Here is a 14,140-nt window from a genome sequence, read left to right as displayed (position 1 = left end):
CTGTTTCTCCCCTGATCTCTTACCATTTCTGTAAAACCTCTCCAACATCGATCCTATAACAACCTCTTACTAACTTGTGTCTATCATATCACCCCCCTCTTCCTCCTACCCACTAGACTCTGTAAATTACATCTTCTCAACCTTTCCTCATATTTGACATTCCAAAGATCACAAACTACCACATTTTAACTGTAATTAACTAAGTACCCGATGAAAGGAACTCTGCATTCCAAAAGTATACATTAATTAATGAATCACTTCTAAAATACAAGGATAAAAATTAACTCAGCCAAAGACCATTTGTAACAAAGAAATAAATTTCAGTGGTTTGATAAGATCATTCAGCTTTACAATCGTTATCAAAAAGCATTAGTGTAAATGAAAAATCAATTAATTTCCATATTTAGTGCTTTTTTTAACAGAGAATGTCACAAAAAAGTGCAGATATTTGAAATCAAAATATTAACAAACAACGTCTTATTAATAAAATACATAATAATTTAACATCTATGTTAAATTTAACATGCATGCAGTTTGGGTAGTAATTAATAATGATGTTATTCTGTAACCTCCAGAGAATCCATATAACAATAAAAGCACATGAATACAGTCTCATCCTACTAAGGGAACTGTCTTAATTCACTCTGCAGTAAATAAAAGCAGATAACAGGAGGATGGCTTCTCCATGACTGTGAAGCACGAGGATGAAGCTGTGGAAGGACAGATGAAGAGTGAAAGAGATAGTTTGGTAGAGTGATAGAATGTGACAGAGAAGGACAGTAGAGTAAGGAATAGAGAGGAGAAAGAGGTGTAGCATCATAGGGCATATACAGCAACTACAAAGAGAGAGTGTGTAGTTGTGATGGATTTCAAAAGTGTGGGATCATTCACACACACACACACACACACACAATCTGATCAAAAATATGCAGACATAATTTGTAAACTGATGTCTAGATGACACTATAACCTCACTTACCAGTATAAAAGGAGGCATGGAGCTGTGTGTGTGTTGTTCAGTGATGAGAAGTATGAGCAGAATGGGTAGGTAAAGGGAGCTCAGTGACTTTGAATGTGGACTAATTGTTGGTTGCCACATCAGTAAGAAATCTGTCAGACATTTCAACCCGCCTCAAGTTGCTCAAGTCAACAGTTGGTGATGTGATTGTGAAGTGGAAACATGATGGCACAACCACAACAAAACCATGGTCAGGTAGGGCATGTTTAATGACAAACAAGGACCATCAAGCATTGAAGAAGGTGGAAATCGCCAGATATCGAGTGAAACAATCACCTGGGAGTTTCATAGCCATTAACTCTCCAGCCAGCACCATGACTGTGTGTCGAGAATTAAGAAGAATGGGGTACCATGGTCTAGCAGATACCCATAAACCAAACATTTCTGCTGTGAATGCTAAGCACCTCCTGCAGTGGAGTAAAGAGCAATGTTACTGGACAGTGGTCTGCATGGTTAGCCTAGTGGCTTCGCACTTCACAGCCATATGCCTGGAGAAGGAGTGTCCTAGGTTCGATTCCCATCGATGACGTAAGGAGCTTAAGGATCTTCCTCAGCCACAGCCAAGTTAGCCAGTCTTGGGCGTAGACAGCAGGGTTTTTCCTTCCCCCCCAGATTAGCTGGGTTTTTCATCCCCAAAACAGGCAAACCGGCCCCGTGAACACACAGAAATAATCAGGAATACCTACGACGATCCCTCCAGTCATAGGTCTGAATTGTCAGCAATGCTGGTCCCAAGCCCAAATAAAAATATGGGGGGAATGAGGTAGTGCCGTACCTCCCCATAATAGGGGCTCACGTTTGTTGAATCACCATACAAAATAAAAAATAAAACTGGACAGTGGACAACTGGAAATGTGTGATTTGGAGTGATAACTCACGCTTTACCATGTGGCAGTCCGATGGGAGGGTATGGGTGTAGTGAATGCCTGGAGAACAATTCCTGCAAGCATGTGTAGTGCCAACAGTGAAATTTGGAGGAGGTGGCATTACAGTGTGGGGGTGTTTTTCATGGAATGGACTTGGTCCTCTCATAACACTATGTGGAAATCTAATTGCAGAAGGGTACAAGAATATTTTGACCTGTTGTGTACTGCCTACGGTAGAAGATCAATCAACCGTAGATTGATCTGACAATGACCAATACAGACAATGTCGTGATACAGACAATGGTCATCACCGATGACCATTGTCTGTACCAACATGACAATGCTACCTGCCATAAAGCAAGGTCTGCGAGGGAATGGTTTGTGGACAATAACGTTCCAGAAATGGACTGGCCGACACAGAGCCCTAACCTGAATCCCATAGAATACCTTTGGGATGAATCAGAATGCTGACTTCACTTCAAACCCCAACGACCCACATCAAGAACTCCTCTGGCTACAGCTCTTCAGGCAGAATGGGCTGCCATTCTTTCAGAGACATTCCGACATCTGGTAGAAAGTCTCCCAGGCAGAGTTAGAACTGTCATAGAAGCAAAGGGTGGACCAACCCCATATTAATGTCCAGTACTGGAAAGTGTATCACAGGGAAAGTCTGATTACAGTTTCGAGTAGATGTCCGGATACTTTTGATCAGATAGTGTATATGTACGTATATATATATATGTAGAAAGTATTTTACTTTGGGTATAATAAATGTTAAGAATACCAAGCAATTTTTTAAACCTGGTTTTACTCCATTTCCCAAGTAAGCAAACAGACAAATAAGTCAAGTTTGCGCCTGCAAGTGATGCAAGTCTAGCTGATCCTACAGGTAGTGCAGGACCAAGGCAACTCGTGGTAAAGGTGGCATGAGCCCTGATCACTAATCTTTATATTTATCCTTAATGCCAAAACACATCTCCACAAAGGAGATGCATGATGTTTTGTATTAAAGGCAAGAGGTCACTACCCAGACCGGTTTCGACCATTATTGAGGTCTCATCAGTGGGAGCTAGGCTAGAAATACCAAAATTTAGTAATACAAAGCTCATAAGTATTTTACCAGAACAAGTTGCCATAAAGTGTTTTAACCTTATTAAATAAAAATCTCTGGAGGAGATATAAAGGTAGAAAGTATTTTACCTTGGGTATAATAAATGTTAAGAATACCAAGCAATTTTTTAAAACTTGGTTTTACTCCATTTCCCAAGTAAGCAAAAAGACAAATAAGTCAAGTTTGCACCTGCAAGTGATGCAAGTCTAGCTGATCCTACAGGTAGTGCAGGACCATATAAGGAAAATATAAAGATTAGTGATCAGAGCTCATGCCACCTTTACCATGAGTTGCCTTGGTCCTGCACTACCTGTAGGATCAGCTAGACTTGCATCACTTGCAGGTGCAAACTTGTCTTATTTGTCTGTTTGCTTACTTGGGAAATGGAGTAAAACCAGGTTTAAAAAATTGCTTGGTATTCTTAACATTTATTATACCCAAGGTAAAATACTTTCTACATTTATATCTCCTCCAGAGATTTTTATTTAATAAGGTTAAAACACCTTATGGCAACTTGTTCTGGTAAACTACTTATGAGCTTTGTATTACTAAATCTTGGTATTTCTAGCCTAGCTCCCACTGATGAGACCTCAATAAAGGTCGAAACCGGTCTGGGTAGTGGCCTCTTGCCTTTAATACAAAACATCATGCATCTCCTTCTTGGAGATGTGTTTTGGCATTAAGAGTAAATATAAAGATTAGTGATCAGAGCTCATGCCACCTTTACCACGAGTTGCCTTGGTCCTGCACTACCTGTAGGATCAGCTAGACTTGCATCACTTGCAAGTGCAAACTTGGCTTATTTGTCTGTTTGCTTACTTGGGAAATGGAGTAAAACCAGGTTTAAAAAATTGCTTGGTATTCTTAACGTGTATATATATATGTATATATATGACAGAATAATCATTGACTCGATTAACATACATATTTTTTAAAAGATTTGAATGACTAGAACCGAGATTTAAGTAAAAAGGTTTTAATATAAAAACACTCCTAGTTTCAGCCTGCAACAGCCTTCTTCAGGTGACATTATAAAAGAAAGAAAAAACACTAAATATTGAGGGTTAAAAGACTATGAACAACATAGACAGTCTCTATACATAATTGGCATGAAAACGTTGTAGTTGTATTTGAAGCTGTTCTTTCGTTTGTTGCATTGTTGGGAGAGTGCGTGCTTGCAGCATCTCATGAACGCCAGTACACGATTACAGCTGAATGACTATCTGGGAGGTTGTAGCTCAAGTTGTTATTTAGATGAACAGGATTGAAGATGATTTCTCTAGATTCCACGATTTTTCTCGCTAGTTCGTCACTGCAACGGAAGATGTTAGTAGATTTTTCCCAGCAGACTTCGTGACTTTGGTTATCATCATTAGGATTAGTTGAGAAAAGGATATGACTTGATAATGCACTGGCTCGCTGTCTCTTGTAAGTAATGTCCCTCATGTGTTCTTCCATAAGCAATTCGACAGATTTGTCTGTCTGCCCAAAGTAAGAAATATCACAATCACACAATATTTTATATACACCAGAGTATTTTAGTTGATGATGACAAGGTTTTGGGTGGCTAATTAAGGAACGGATCTTTGGAAGTGGAGTGAACAAGGTTCTGATATTGTATTTTCTTAGAACTTTTGCTAATTTGTGTGAAACAGTACTTATGTAAGGAATAGATATATTGCCTTTGAATCTATTTGTTTCTTCTGAGTGATGTCTAGGAGGATTAAGAAGGAATTTGTCAATGATATTCTTGGAATATCCATTAACTTCAAAAGAAGTTTTCAGATGGTTTATTTCTGTAAGAAATTCATTTGGGTCATCAAGAAGAGAACGGGCTCTATGTCCCAATCTGAAAATTATTCCAAGCTTATGAGGAGTGAAATGATAGGACTGACTGTGTAGATATCTGTTGGTATGTGTGGGCTTTCTATATATCGATATTTTGAGTTTACCAGAAGAGCGAGTCAGTTTGACATCAAGAAAAGGTAAGGAATTATCCATTTCAAGCTTGGCAGTAAACTTAATACTTTGATGTTGGCTATTGAGATGTTCGAGGAAAACCGTAAGGGATTCATGTCCATGGCTCCAAACAATGAAGACATCATCCACATAACGTTTCCAAACTTTAGGTGTTAAAATAAAGGAAGAGATAGCCTTGGTTTCAAAATCCTCTAAGTAAATATTTGCGAGAACAGGAGATAAAGGATCACCCATAGAGAAAGATCCACCTCGTGAACTTCAAAATCGTACAAACAACTTATTAAAAACAACAACTGAATTATCCCTAAACGTTCGTTTATCTCTACGCTCTCTCCATCCGTTAATTCCTCGCATATATGGTGTTCCTAAAATCCATAAAGAGAATACCCCATTACGCCCAATTGTAGAAGGTATCGATTCGCCTACGTACAATCTTTCATAGCCTTGCTTACACATTGCATCAGGTCCGGTTACTTCAAATTTCAAGATAATATTTACAAACAAAATCATGGACTGGCTATGGGTAATCCTTTATCTCCTATTCTCGCAAATATTTACTTAGAGGATTTTGAAAGCAAAGCTATCTCTTCCTTTATTTTAACACCTAAAGTTTGGAAACATTATGTGGATGATGTCTTCATTGTTTGGAGCCATGGACATGAATCCCTTCCGGTTTTCCTCAAACATCTCAATAGCCAACATCAAAGTATTAAGTTTACTGCCGAGCTTGAAACGGATAATTCCTTACCTTTTCTTGATGTCAAACTGACTCGCTCTTCTGGTAAACTCAAAATATCGATATATAGAAAGCCCACACATACCAACAGATATCTACACAGTCAGTCCTATCATTTCACTCCTCATAAGCTTGGAATAATTTCCACATTGGGACATAGAGCCCGTTCTCTTCTTGATGACCCAAATGAATTTCTAACAGAAATAAACCATCTGAAAACTTCTTTCAAAGTTAATGGATATTCCAAGAAAATCATTGACAAATTCCTTCTTAATCCTCCTAGATATCGCTCAGAAGAAACAAACAGATTCAAAGGCAATATATCTATTCCTTACATAAGTACTGTTTCACACAAATTAGCAAAAGTTCTAAGAAAATACAATATCAGAACCTTGTTCACTCCACTTCCAAAGATCCGTTCCTTAATTAGCCACCCAAAACCTTGTCATCATCGACTGAAATACCCTGGTGTATATAACATATTGTGTGATTGTGATATTCCTTACTTTGGGTAGACAGACAAATCTGTCGAATTGCATATGGAAGAACATATGAGGGACATTACTTACAAGAGACAGCAAGCCAGTGCATTATCAAGTCATATCCTTTTCTCAGCTAATCCTAATAATGATAACCAAAGTCACAAAGTCTGCTGGGAAAAATCTACTAACATCTTCCGTTGCAGTGACGAATTAGAGAGAAAAATCGTGGAATCTAGAGAAATCATCTTCAGTCCTGTTCATCTAAATAACCACTTGAGCTACAACCTCCCAGATAGTCATTCAGCTGTAATCGTGTACTGGCGTTCATGAGATGCTGTAAGCACGCTCTCTCCCAACAATGCAACAAACAAAAGAACAGCTTCAAATACAACTACAACGTTTTCATGCCAATTATGTATAGAGACTGTCTATGTTGTTCATAGTCTTTTAACCCTCAATATTTAGTGTTTTTTCTTTCTTTTATAATGTCACCTGAAGAAGGCTGTTGCAGGCTGAAACTAGGAGTGTTTTTATATTAAAACCTTTTTACTTAAATCTCGGTTCTAGTCATTCAAATCTTTTAAAAAATATGTATATATATGTGTGTGTGTGTGTGTGTGTGTGTGTGTGTGTGTGTGTGTAGAAAGTTTTTACCTTGGGTATAATATGCATTCAAGATACCAAGCTATTTTAAACCTGGTTTTAATCCATTTCCCAGTAAGCAAACAGACAAGAAAGTCAAGTTTGCACCTGCAAGTAGTGCAAGTCTGGGTGACCCGGCTCGCAGTGCAAGTCTTAGGCAACTCGCGGTAAAGGTGGAATAACATCTGATCACTATTCTTAATATTTACCCTTAATGCAAAGCACATCTCCTTGAGGAGATGTATGATGCTATGCATTAAAGGCAAGGGGCCACTACCCAGACCTGTTTCAACCTTTATTGAGGTCTCATCAGTGGGAGCCAAGCTTAGAAATACCAAGGTTTTAGTAATACAGAGCTTATAAATATTTTACCAAAACAGTTTACCATAAGGTGCTTTGACTTTATTAAATAAAAATCTGAGGATGAGAGATAGATGTAGAAAGTTTTTTACCTTGGGTATAATATATGTTAAAGATACCAAGCTATTTTAAACCTGGTTTTAATCCATTTCACACGTAAGACTCTTGTACACGTGACAGTGAGTGAGTGAAACAATATAATTGCAAAAGACAAAAGATCTAAAGTCCTATTTTTGGGGCCCTCTAACGAAAAAAAAAAAAAAAAAAAACAGCTATGCAGGAGTTTTTCTTAGGATAACCGTCTCCCAAATTTTTTGCAAATTAATGCAACCAAAGCCATTGCTGACTCAAAAAATAACCTTTCAGATCTATAACGACTCCTAAATAGCACATTTGTTTTTCTCCATCTAATGCTGTGTGAAGGAGTGTCCAAAGTATGGTCTGCCAGTCCCAACTTGCCATAGTAATAGTAGCGAATGTATCTTTCATGTTCTTCCAGGTGGATGTTCACTGATCATGTTTGCCCATAATAGGCCAAATCACAGTCACAAGGAACTTAATACACTCCTGGGTGTGCTAAAGGGTGAAGTTTATCCTTAGGTGAGCAGATCAGAATTGCGAGCTTGACATAAGGTTTGAAAGTAGTGTGAAGGGCATGTTTCAACAAAACGTTGGCTATCTTTTCCGATGTACCTCTGATATAGGGAATAGAAATGGTCATGTTGTATTCTTGTGTATTAGGGGAGGGCAGAGTAATGGGCTTATGTAGTATTTTATCTATTTTGTAGGGATTGTAGCCGTTGGCTAAGAACGTATGGCGCAAATATTGGAGTTCTGTGGTCAGAGCTGTATCGTTAGAACAAATGGCTCTGGCTCTGTGTGTAAGTGCTTTTAAAATGCCGTACTGTTGGACTGGATGATGATGTGATTGTTTATGTAGATATCTTCCTGTGTGTGTGTAGGCGTTTTGTAAATAGAAAAAGATAGTGATCCATCTGAAAGGTAGCTGACCAATGTGTGTCAAGAAATGGTAACCAGTTATTTGATTCTTTTCTACTGTGAAGTGGATTTTGGGGTGTTGGCTGTTTAGGTAGGTGACAAACGCATCCAAAGTGTCTTGTCCATGGTGCCAGATGGCAAACACATCATCTACATAGCGTAACCACGCTTGTGGCTTGTATGTAGCTGTGGTAAGTACTTTGTTTTCAAAGTGTTCCATGTAAAAATTTACTAATGGGGGCATAGCAGTACCATTAATCTGTTTGTAGAATTTTCCTCCCCATGTAAAGTAACCTGCATTCATGGTAAATTTAAATAATTCAAAAATATCAGGGGGAAATTTAGACTTGATTAAATCAAGAGTGTCTATAAGTGGTATATTGGTAAATGAGGAGGTGATATCGATCATTATGTATGAATCTTTTAGGATTAGATTTTTAACCAGTGTTTTGAAATGGACTGAATTTTTTTACAAAAGTAGAGGAGTTACCAGTAAAGGGGGGACAAGCGACTTGGTTAAATGCCGGGCCAGTTTATATGTGGGACTATCTATGCTATTGACTATGGGGACGTAGGGGGATATTAGTTTTGTGGATTTTTGATAATCCATAAATACAGGATGGTTTAACATGAATTGGTTTTATTTGCCTGATCATTTCTTTGGGCCATGATGTCACTTTTTTCAGTAATTTTTGGACTTTTTTCTTTTGAGATGTCGTAGGGTCTTGATGTATAATTTGATACGTGGAACTGTCACATAGGAGATCTTGCATTTTTCTGTTATACTCTTCTTGATTCATGAAAACTGTTGCATTTCCTTTATCAGCTTTTGTAATAATAATATTTTTATTATTATATAACTTTTTTAGGGCAGTTATTTGCTTACGTGGCATATTGCTTTTTGGAGATTTAGCCTTGTTTAGAATACTTGCTATATCTAGTCGCACATTATTGGCCATTGCTGGCGGAAGATCGTGGATACCCTGTTCTACTTGCATCATGATTTCTAGTTTAGGAATTTGTTTAGGCGTGATGGCAAAGTTATGTCCTAGACTGAGAGAATTCTTGGCTTCTTCAGTGAGTGTTTCCAACGATAGATTTACAACCACGTGGTCTCGTCGAAGTTGCGGTCGGGACTTCGCATGTTGGCGCTGTTTTAGGAGTTCATATTTCTTTACGTGTTTGCTTTTTACTTTTGTGAATTCTTTTTTTGCTGCAACTTTGGAGATATGCTGTAGAACAGTGTGTGGTGTTGTTAACACATTTGCTGCCAACTACGAGTATACTCGGAGTTCGTATATGAGCTTCACAAGCCAACTATGAGTATACTCGTATGTCGATTTACTGACCTCCTATGCCAAACACGAGTTATCCCTTTGTATAATTACCTTAATTTCAACCCTTGGATTCTGAATAAAGCGGAGAGCATGTCTGGAGGCTTGGTAGAAGGGAAATAATTTCAACTAAAATATAGTATATTGTGTATGTGCCTCAGATGCCAACTACGAGTATACTTGTAGTTTGTATATGAGCTTCACAAGCCAACTATGAGTATACTTGTATGTCGATTACCAACCTCCTATTCCAAGCGCAAGTTAATCCGTAGTATAACACGTAATTTGTAAATCAATTTAAAACTAGTAAAATCAATAAAAATAAAAACCAATGAATGAAATAAAAAAGCACTCAGTAAAATAAAAAAAACAATTTATTCAAATTAAGAATGGTACATTTTAAAACAATTTTCCAAGCACAATGGTGGTTTTATCCTGGCAAACAGGACAATAATAACGTGTTTTGCATCTACGTTTGTTTCTTGTACAGACATGGCATGGCTTTGTCAGGTGATTCTTTTTTTCTGTTGGTGGTAAAATTTCCAAATAATGAAAATCCCGATTCCTCCTGATATTCTCTGATGCTGTAAGTTCATCCATTCCAACAAAAATTGAGATAAATTGATCTCTAAATTTTAATGCAGACATTGCATTTCCAGTAATCATGTTAAAAAAATTTATGCTCATTTTGAATGTATACCTCAAAAATGCGTATTGCCAATTTCTTTGGCCATCTAATTGTCTTTCATAAGGTGAAATAGTATGAAAGCATTTGATCAGAAAGATCGGTGCCTGACATATCCAAATTATAATCCCTAACGATATTAGGTTTTAACTGAGATTTACCATTCCGATTTTGCGCTTCAACCATTTCAAATTTGTGCATATTTGAAATGGAAAGGACTTCCCTGTTATCCTTCCATTTGCTGACTACAACAGGACCTCGTCTTTGCCAGACAAATTCCCCTTTCTTTAGTTTCTTCTGAATAACATCTGGTGGATTGTTTTTCCTATTATTTCTCAGCGTTCCACACACATATGTTTTTCTGTTGGTAAGCGATTCTGTTAGAGCTACAGAATTATAAAAATTGTCCGTATGCAATACATAACCCCTGTCTAAATATTTTTCCATGAAGTGGAATACAACATCATATGCGTGACCCATTTTCGCTAAAGAGGATTCAGCTTTTCCTGTATAAATTTTTATTTTTATCACCAATCCATTTGATTCGTACAGTTCATAGAATTTCACGCCATATTTATGTTTTTTGTTTTTTATGTATTGCCGAAATGCCAGTCTACGACTCATCAATACATAAGTTTCTGTCTGCCGTGTAGCAATTTCGCATTACACTATTAAAATGATCGAGGACTGGTCTTAATTTGTGCAATTTATCATTAGCTGCTTGGGAATTATCTGCAAAATGCAAATGACACAATATAATTTGAAATCGATTTCGGCTCATTTCAGAGCACCAAAATGGCAAATTGTAAAGTTGATTTGTACTCCAATAATGCTCAATAGATGGTAAATTACAAGGACCCATATGAAGTAAAAGTCCAAGAAATAATTTCATTTCAGGTATGTCTGTTGCTTTCCAGTTAGAAATTCTTGGACTTTTTTTGAACTGCGCTCAGCTTTCCTCAATATTTTGTAAAGCATATAAATTGGTTTGTTCTACTAAAATTGTGAGAAAATCTTCAGAAAAGAAAAGTTCAACTAACCTTTTGATACTGAAATTTCCAGTGTCAATTTTAAAACCTGCAGTTTCAACAAAGGCAAATTGTGGGGGGTGGCTCTTCTTCTGAATTTTCCCAATAAAAGTAGAGAGATTCTTGTTCTGTTGTATAAGGCTTTGATTAGGCAACACATGGACTATTGTGCCCAGATTTGGTCACCTGGTTTTCAGAAGGATGAAAAGATGTTGGATGAAAGGGTCCAAAGGCGACTGACTAAGGTAGTTTTTGACCTCTGGTGGGATGTTGAGTATGAGGAAAGATTGAGAAGATGTAATTTGCAGTCTGGCGGACAGGAGGAAGAAGGAGATAGAGACCTACAAGTTGGTAAGGGGATGAGAGTCAGAGTGGACAGGGAGAACCAGATATAAGGAGAGTGGATATGGAAAGAGTAGTGAATGCATGTACAGGAATGGTCAGCAAAGAAATGGGATGGTTTGGGATGTAAAAATTACTTGAGTCTGAGGAAATATATAAGGTAAGCAGTAATAAAGGAAATTGGGCATGGACAAGTGTGGGAAAATGACAACCAATAAGTTTCATGAATAGGACTGGTTACAGACCTAAAAGTGAATCTCTAAGTTTATTCATGAATTCCAGGAGCATCAGAAATAAGGGAGTGAAATGGTTTTGGTGATTGAGTTTATTCCCCCTAAACCTGTTTAAATAAGTGAAACATAGAGATAAAGATGATATCTTTACAGGAATATAAATGAAAGGTTATGATGTTTTTCCTGAGGACAGAAAAGACAAGAAGGGAAAGAGAGTGCTGCTGATGATGATAGCAAGGGAATTATGTCTGCACAAAGTGAAGATGCAAGATGGAAACAGTGGCAATGGTTTTGAGGCAGTATGGTGTGAGGAGGAGGTTAACAGGAAGAGATATTTAGTCGAATGCTACAGGCCAGGGAATGTGGAGGATGGTGATGCAGAAATGTATAAGCAACTTGGGTTAGTGAACAAGGGAAGGATGATTATAATTATGGTAATATAGACTGGAAACAAGAGAAAGCATTTAGGAATAAGGAAAATTAATTTCTCGAGTTCTTGAGAGACAACTTTCTCAATATCTCAGGCAGCATGTAAAGGAGGGCACATGAAAATCAAGAGTTTTAGATCTTGTGAGTTAGAGGGGGTTTGCACTTCCCTCCAGTTCAAGAGAGTGATCATCTGGGTTGTGACTTGCCATATGAAGACTTCTGTGAGGAAAGGATATAATATGTGGAATTACAAGGCTGGTGATCATGAAAAGCTTAGGAGACAGCTTGAAGCAATAGCATGGAATGAGGAGTCAAGGAGAAAGGAAATAAACACTGCCTTGGAAACTCAAAGAGTTATTTAACATTAATATGTGAATGTATTCTGAAGATCTAAAGGCTGAATCTGATAGCTGTCAAATGGATGAATGAAGGGATTAATCATGAAATCAGGAAGAAGGCACTATGCATTCAGCAAAAGATGAATAATGGTAATATTCAGTTGCATGCAGAGTAAAAAGAGCAGGTCAGGAAGGAAGGTAATTGACTCAGTTGGTAAGGATAGTAACACTGCAGTTTGAAAAGAAATTAGCAAATCAGGCCGAGCAAAATTCTAGAGAGTATTTCTGATATGCAACAAAGTAGAAGAAAAAATTATTATGATAAGATGATGTTAATGGAAGAAAATAATAGGTTGGTAACTGCTACAGAGGACATACTCAAGATATTCAGTAAGCAATTCATCTATGGTTTTTTATCCTGATCAGTGTTAAATAATGAGGTACTCAAGGAGTAGAGAGTACACAAGGTGGCATACGGCATTAAGTTAGTTAAGTAAGATTAATGTCAATAAGACAAAATGATTTGATGACATATCACTGCTGGTTTTAAGGCAATGTTCCAGGGAGTTCATGCCAAGTCTTCCAACAGCAGTTCCCAAAGCAGTGGAAGGAGGCTAAGTAAAATTAGTCCATTTCACAAAGTGGGGATAATACTGAGGTTACAAATTATTGCTATCTGGAGTTGTAGTTAAGGTGTTGAAATGGTTGGTAAGAGCTAAGATACAAAAATGAGAATTTACTTATGCACTATAACAAGGTAATGACTGCATTAGACAATGGAGATACAGTGAGGTAAAGGCTTTTTTAAAGGCTTTTCATAGATTGCACATAATAATTTGGTAACTAAACTGGAACAGATGGAATTGGAAGAGAAAAGAAAAAGTCAATAGTGGTGTGTCACAGGGGTCTGTTTTAGGGGCACTGTTGTTTAACGTGTATATAATATTGGGATGGATATTTAACTGTGTGGAAAGGCTTATGTGTTCGTCATACATGTTGAATTGAATTTGAATGGTATTGATGCGAACACAGATTGTTACGAAAATAGCTATTTATTAACTTAAAAGTTAATATTTTGCTGGTATTATATCCAGCATCTTCAGAGCACACAAATACAGTTTGTTACAATAGCGAGACAACCACAATCCGGTGTAACAGTGGGGCTAGTATAAGTAATTGCAGCATGCAACACAAGACTAAAGAAGTCCTAATCAGGCAGCATCTAAGTTATAAAAAAAATTTAAAAAGTAGTCCAAGGTTTTGCAAAAATAGTAGTCCAAATAGTAGTTTTTGAAAGTTTTGAAAAATAGTAAATAAATAAATAAATAAAAAATTAAAAAAAAGAATAAATATTAATTTGATCTTAGACTGTCTCCCAAATCTTTGGTAGATTTATAGAGTCATGCCTGTTAAGGTTTGGAGTATGTTTTAAGGCTTCTGTTGATTCCAGGAACAACCTCTTTGACTTGTAGAAGCTTCTGTGCAGTACTTTTGTTTTTTCCAATTGATCCTGTGTGCCGGATATATTTTTTGTGTTTACTAAGGCGGATGTCCACA

General features: G+C 37.2%; 1 protein-coding gene across 5 annotated transcripts in view; it reads right to left on the bottom strand.

Moving 5' to 3' along the window:
- The window catches only part of LOC150102665 (atlastin-2-like), a 437,615-nt gene that overhangs the window by 24,675 nt on the left and 398,800 nt on the right, over positions 1–14,140 (bottom strand). The window lies entirely within an intron of this gene.

This window comes from Typopeltis vanoorti, chromosome 10 (assembly GCF_054136105.1).
Source record: "Typopeltis vanoorti isolate ZY-2024b chromosome 10, IOZ_Tvanoo_1.0, whole genome shotgun sequence".
NCBI lineage: Eukaryota > Metazoa > Arthropoda > Arachnida > Uropygi > Thelyphonidae > Typopeltis > Typopeltis vanoorti.
Note: the sequence above shows the minus strand (reverse complement) of the source record. Positions and strands in the feature narration are given on the sequence as shown.